The 6,595-nt window shown below is 47.3% G+C and overlaps 1 protein-coding gene across 1 annotated transcript in view; it reads left to right on the forward strand.

The window, feature by feature from the left end:
- Positions 1-6,376, forward strand: part of LOC100389376 (uncharacterized) — an 86,831-nt gene extending 80,455 nt beyond the window's left edge. The window contains exon 5 of the mRNA XM_035285897.3: positions 6,118-6,376. The gene's annotated coding sequence lies outside the window, so the exon portion shown is untranslated. The remainder of the gene's footprint in view (positions 1-6,117) is intronic.
- Positions 6,377-6,595: the final 219 nt, after the last annotated feature.

Below are 6,595 nucleotides of genomic sequence, written 5' to 3' on the forward strand. Positions count from 1 at the left end.
ACACATTTGTCATCTCTAGCCTGACCGCTCCCTGGAGCTCCAGATCATGTATCCAGCTGCCGGCTCAATTTTGGCAGTTGGGTGTCTCAAAGGCAATATGTCTAAGACTTTACTTCTGGTCTTCCATCCATTTATATAAGCCCAAATTCTTGTCACTATGTTCCTCCTCATCCCATATCTAATCAATCATTAAGTCCTATAAATGCTGTTCCCCTCCCCTCCCCTCCCCTCCCCTCCCCTCCCCTCCCCCCTTCCCCTTCCCTCCCCTCCCTTCCCCTTCTCTCCCCTCCCCTCCCCTTACCCTTCCCTTCCCTTCCTCTCTCTTTCTTTTTTGTTTTTGGAGACAGAGTCTTGCTTTATTGCCCAGGCTGGAGTGCAGTGGTGTGATCATGGCTCATTGCAACCTCTGCATCCTAGGTTCAAGTGATTCTCCTGCCTTAGCCTCCTGAGTAGCTGGGATGACAGGCATGCACCACCATGCCCTGCTAATTTTTGTATTTTTAATAGAGATGGGGTTTCACTATGTTGGCCAGGCTGGTCTCAAACTCCTGACTTCAAGTGATCCACCCCAGCCTTTATAAAGTGCTGGGATTATAGGCATGCGCCACCGCGCCTGGCCAATGGTGCTATTTCCTAAACATCTCCTTAATTCATAACTTCTTTCTATCTCTACCACCATCACCACTACCAAAGCAAGATACCATTATCTCTTGCTGCATTACCACAACAGGCCTCCTTCAATCTGTTCTCCTTGTTATAACCAGAGCAATTCAAAACGCAAATCCGATTATGCCAAAACCTTGTTTAAACCCTTCAACAACCTCCTATTGCTCTCAAGATAAAGGTCCAAATCTTTAATACAGTCTGGTTCCCCAATCTAGGTCAGATTCTAAAAGTTCTCATAGAATCATGTCCCCTTCTTTCATAACACTCATCGTGGTATTTGTATATTCATTCGTAGGATTATTTGATTATTATCTCTCCCTGGTGAGACTGTAAGTTCTGTGAAAGCAGAGACAGCCACAAAGTAGACATTTTATACATAATTGCTGAGTCAATGATTGAATGAGGACTAGGACAACTCCTTTGAGCATGGAATAACCACTGAGAAATAATTCTTCTGCCTTAGGCCCTTGAGTTGGCAAGACCTATTTTCATTTTTATCGTCTCATAGCATTTCAAAAAAAAAGGCTGCTTTGTCCAGGCATTCCATCATAGTGTCTTCCTAAGCATGGGGCACATTTATCTTCCTTTTGACACAGGCGCCCTCTTTGCTCCCCATCACTTGTCCTGCCAAAGACTCTTGAAGAGGGTTAGCTAGCAATACTGGTTTCTTCAGGATTATAAGACAGGGGACTCCATGTTCCTCTCCAACTAGGTGCTTGGCTAGGAGGCCCATTTCTGCCACAGAGAACAAAATGTATTACTAGAGAACAAAGGAATAACAAAGGGAACAAGAGAGAACAAATTATGGTCTTTCCTACAGAAGTGAAGGGAAGAGAAACCAATGTTCATCAAGCAGCTACTGTGTGCCAGGGACTTTGAGTTCCCTTTCATTTTTTCCTGTGCTTTTAATCTTTACAAAAACCCTATGAGGTAGGTGTTATTGTCCCATTTGTATAGATGAGAAAACAATGGGCCCGCAGAGGTTAAGAAACTTGCCTAAACATACACAATATGTGTATTAGTCCTGTTTACCTACCCACCCTACAACCCCTTCTAAGGGACTTTGTACTGGCCAAGACTTTGCAGCAGGCCACATTATACACCATATGACATCACCCCTACCCCAGTTGTTTACATCACCACTTATCTACGCCTGCCTCTTCTGCCCTAGGTGATTAGACCAGAGGGTGGTTCTAACCTTAGACCTGTTGGTCCACGGGCTAGCCAGTCACCTCTGACTTACTGTCTGGTGCAGAAAGACAGCTGGCCAACAGAATTCCCTCTTAGTCACCTCAACCTGAGTCAGAGTTCCCCAAGAGGGAGCAGAGCCTGGAAGAGACGCAGAAGCTCCCAGTGTGGTGGAATCACATTGAGGGTGGGCAGAGCCTGAGAAGGAAGAGCTGTGACCTCTTCACCCCTCAAGAGCCCCTGAGGAGTCTTGAATTCAGATTCCTTCTCAGCTTCAGCACCTGCCCCTGGGGTTTCCTTAGAGGCCACAGTGGTTCCACGTGTATTTTTATACTAAACTTCTATGCCTGAGCTAACTCAAAGGATCTTTTTTCCCCTAAGAGTCTGCCACAAGTGGTTACAGAGTGGCAGAGTCAGGATTTGAACCCAAGCCTATCTGCCCCCCAGCCCATCCTCCTTTCACTATTCCACAGAGGGTGAGCCTTTGAGTGGTGTCAAGCCCTTGAGCCTACTGCCTTCAAATGAGCAAAGCCAGCTTTGGAGCAAGGCACCAATTTAAAGGAGAGTGTGGGGGATCCTCACTTTCTGAATGCTCTGAGGTGGGCCAAAGACTATCAGTGCCTGGCCTTGCTTTGGGAAGCTTTCCTGAGTACCAGCCATGCTGTCTAGAAGCCTTCCTACTTCGGGCCACAGTTCAGTGTGTGATATCACGTATGAAATTACTAATCATCAGTGATATTACTTGATGATGCTATTTCCATAATGGCCCTAAATCTTGGTCAGCTCAGGATGGGAAACCACAGAGAGCTTGAGAATCAGGCAGACCAGGATTCAAGTCCTCTTCCTGTTTGTCCTTGGGAAAGCCAGGATTGCTTTTCCTGCCTGCCCCTCAGTGTCCTTGTCTGTAAAAACTGGGAACCAAGCATGGTGGTGCACACCTGTGTTCCCAGCTACTCATGAGGCTGAGGCAGGAGGATCGCTTGAGCTCAGGAGTTCAAGACCAGCCTGGGCGATATGGCAAGACTTTGTCTCAAAAAAAAAAAAAAAAGGTGGGGAAATAGCTCCTACCTCACAACAAAAGCCATAAGAGATAGATACGCAAGATCCTACACTGCGGGGAATTGGTTCTTAATGGGTACAGAGTTTCAGTTGGAGAAGATGAAGTTCCAGAGTGGGATGGTGGTGATGGTTGTATAATACTTTGAGTGTACCTAATTCACAAAACTGGACACTTTAAAATGGCTAAAATGGTTGGTTTTATGTTATTATATATATATATATATATATATATATATATATATATATATATTTTTTTTTTTTTTTTTTTTGAGAGGGAGTCTCACTCTGTTGACCAGCCTGTAGTGCAGAAGCACAATCTGGGCTCACCGCAACCTCCATCTCCCAGGCTCCAGTGATTCTCTTGCCTCAGCCTCCCAAGTAGCTGGGATTACAGGCACCCACCACCACACCCAGCTAATTTTTGTATTTTATTAGAGACAGGGTTTCACCATGTTGACCAGGCTGGTCTTGAACTCCTGACCTCAGGTGATCCACCTACCTTGGCATCCCAAAGTGCCAGGATTACAGCCATGAGCCACCATGCCTGGACTATGTTACGTATAGTTTACTAAAACAACAACAACAATAAAAAGATCTTACCTTGGCCAGGCGCGGTGGCTCACGCCTATAATCCCAGCACTTTGGGAGGCTGAGGTGGGTGGATCACGAGGTCAAGAGATCGAGACCATCCTGGTCAACAAGGTGAAACCCTGTCTCTACTAAAAATACAAAAATTAGCTGGGCATGGTGGTGCAAGCCAGTTACTCGGGATGCTGAGGCAGGAGAATTGCTTGAACCCAGTAGGCGGAGGTTGCGGTGAGCCGAGATCGTGCATTGCACCCCAGCCTGGGTAACAAGAGCAAAACTCCGTCTCAAAAAAAAAAAAAAAAAAAAAAAGATCTTACCTTGGGCCTTCCATGTAGCAGGTACCTTAGAAATGCTGATTTTTTCATCGTTATCCCATGTAGCAGAAGCCAAGGTCCAGATAACCCCAGTGACCTTAAACCAAGGCAACCCTCTGGCCTCTCCTTCAAGACCCTGAGACATAGGGCCCACCATAGCACCCTGCCCCAGAGAACTGGAGGCCCATCAGAGCAATGAAGTAAAGTCTCCAGACCTGGGAGATCAGGACACTCCTATGAGCTAGCACTTTCAAGGCAAGAGCCTTGAAGGGACTTGGGGCTGCTGTGGCTGAGAAGAGCTGGGCCCAAGACTTGACCAGGCCCGGCCCCAGCCCCAGGACACCAGGCCATGGGGCAGTGTCCAGCATTCTGGCTGTAGAGGCCCTCCCTACTTGGAGAAAGGAGCACTGGGTGGGCTCCTCATCAGGAAAGAGTAGATGGTTGAGCTGCATCTCCACTGAAAACTCCAGGGCTCATCTGGGAGGCTCGTTTCTCTCTATTCATCAGTTTTCTGACTAGCAATGCTCATCGTGTACTGTGTGGGGCTGGCCTGGTTCCTCCACCTCTTCCTCATAGCAGCCCCCCGCCTCCTCCAAAGCCAGTTCCTGTGTTAATACGATAATGCCATGATAATGGCCAGGAGATGGTTTTAGCTAACTGATTAGGCCCTCTGGAGTGGCATCTGAGGCACAGGCTTAATTCTCCCTGGCAAGGAGGCAGCTGGGGCGAAGGGCTGGAGAGCACACAGCACTGGCTGGGAAACTGCATCTGGGAAAGCACTGAGGGGGAAAATTGGTAGTATCAGAATTTCCCAGGTTGCTATTCCACAGAGGCCAAACATCGTTAGCAGCAGCACTAATTATGATCCAGGAGAGTCAGGCCTGGCTGCCTAGCCTGCCAAGGCAGTCCTTGAGAGCGGCCTTGGAAGTCAGTAGGACAGAGGCAGAGCTGCAGGCAGGCTGGGGCTCCCAGCAGCAGGGTGGATTTGGGAGAGGAGAGTCTGCAGAGCCCTTCAGACCCATGTGGAAGGGAAGCTGGATAGATTGAGTTGCTGGGTGCCCTTATGCCCTTTAGAAAACTTAGAACTATGATAGGAAGAGTGGAAATTAGATCCCTTTAATAATTTCTACCTGTCAGGAATTCAGAATCATCTATATTTGTCTCCACTTCCTCTCTTCCCATTTCTGCTTGTCCTCAGTGCTTCAAAGGCAAATTCTCTTGTCAATGTCACCAGCAATTTCCATGTTGCTAATTTCAGTTGTCATTTCTGATTGATTTCCCCATTTTACTCATCCAAACAGTGGTATATGATATGGTTGGTCACTTATTTTTTCATAAAACACTCTTCCTTTGGCCTCCATGACACACCCAGTTCTCCTCCCACCTTCATCATCTCCTTGGCTGGCTCCTCACCTCCCCATCTCTGGATGCCTCTGGGCTGTCCTTACACCTCTGTTCTTCTTCATCCATCCTCACTCCCTAACTAATGCCATCTATCTCTGGACTTTAAAGCCAGCTATGTTGATAGGTCCTGGTCATACCCAGCGGCGACCCAGCAGCGACTCGCCATCCCCACATGAGTCTCTCAATTCAGTGGTCCCTGAGTCTTCCCCAGGGCAATCAATGCAAATCTGTTCTACTAGAGCCCCAATCTTGGAGTCATTCCTGGTTCTCTTTCTTTCATGTCCCCTTATCCAATCCTTAAGTAAATGCTGTCAAATTCTACCTTTTAAATTATCTCCAGAATCTAGTCACTTATCCCCATTTATACCACTAACACTCTCATCAGAACCACCCACTGTCACTGCTTGCCTGGAAGCTTGCAATAGCCTTTGAATTAGGTATAACAAAGGCCTTCGTGGTGGCTCACGCCTGTAATTACAGCCAAGGAGGGCAGATCACTTGGGGCCAGGAGTTCAAGACTAGCTTGGGCAACATGGAAAAACCCCATCTCTACTAAAAAAATACAAAACTTAGGCATGGCGACACACAGGTACTTGGGAGGCTGAGACACGAGACTCGGTTAAACCCAGAAGGCAGAGGTTGCAGTGAGCCAAGATCACAACACCTTGGCAACAGAATGAGATTCTGTCTCAAAAAAAAAAAAAAAAAAAAGAATTAGGTCCAATATGGATGAGACTGCGATATTACTGTCCCCCAAATACAGAGTTGCACACAAGATAGAAGCTTGCTTCTTTCTCATGTATGAACCTGTGCAGGAGTAGGCCAGGGTTAACATAGTCACCACACAATGTCAAGGACCCTGGCTCCTTGTGGCTTGTTGCTTTGTCATCTTTAACAGGTAACTTCCATCTTGTGGCTTAAGGTGGTGTCTCCAGCTGCCATCATCACACCCAGGAGATTGTAACCCATGGAAAGGGAAGAAGGAAGAAGTGGAGGGCAGGCCCATTCCTTTAAGAACATGAACCTGCCAGGCACGATGGCTTATGTCTGTAATCCCAGCACTTTGGGAGGCCAAGGCAGGTGGATCACTTGAGGTCGGGAGTTCGAGACCAGCCTGACCAACATGGAGAAACCCCGTCTCTACTCAAAATACAAAATTAGCTGGGCATGGTGGCACATGCCTGTAATCCCAGCTACTTGGGAGGCTGAGGCAGTAGAATTGTTTGAACCTGGGAGGTGGAGGTTGCAGTGAGCCGAGATGGCGCCATTGCACTCCAGCCTGGGCAACAAGAGCAAAACTCTGTCTCAAAAAAAAAAAAGTAACTACATGAGGTGATGTGATGGATGTGTTCATTAGTTTGATTGTGGTAATCATT

Source organism: Callithrix jacchus, chromosome 2 (genome assembly GCF_049354715.1).
Source record: "Callithrix jacchus isolate 240 chromosome 2, calJac240_pri, whole genome shotgun sequence".
NCBI classification, from domain to species: Eukaryota; Metazoa; Chordata; class Mammalia; order Primates; family Cebidae; genus Callithrix; species Callithrix jacchus.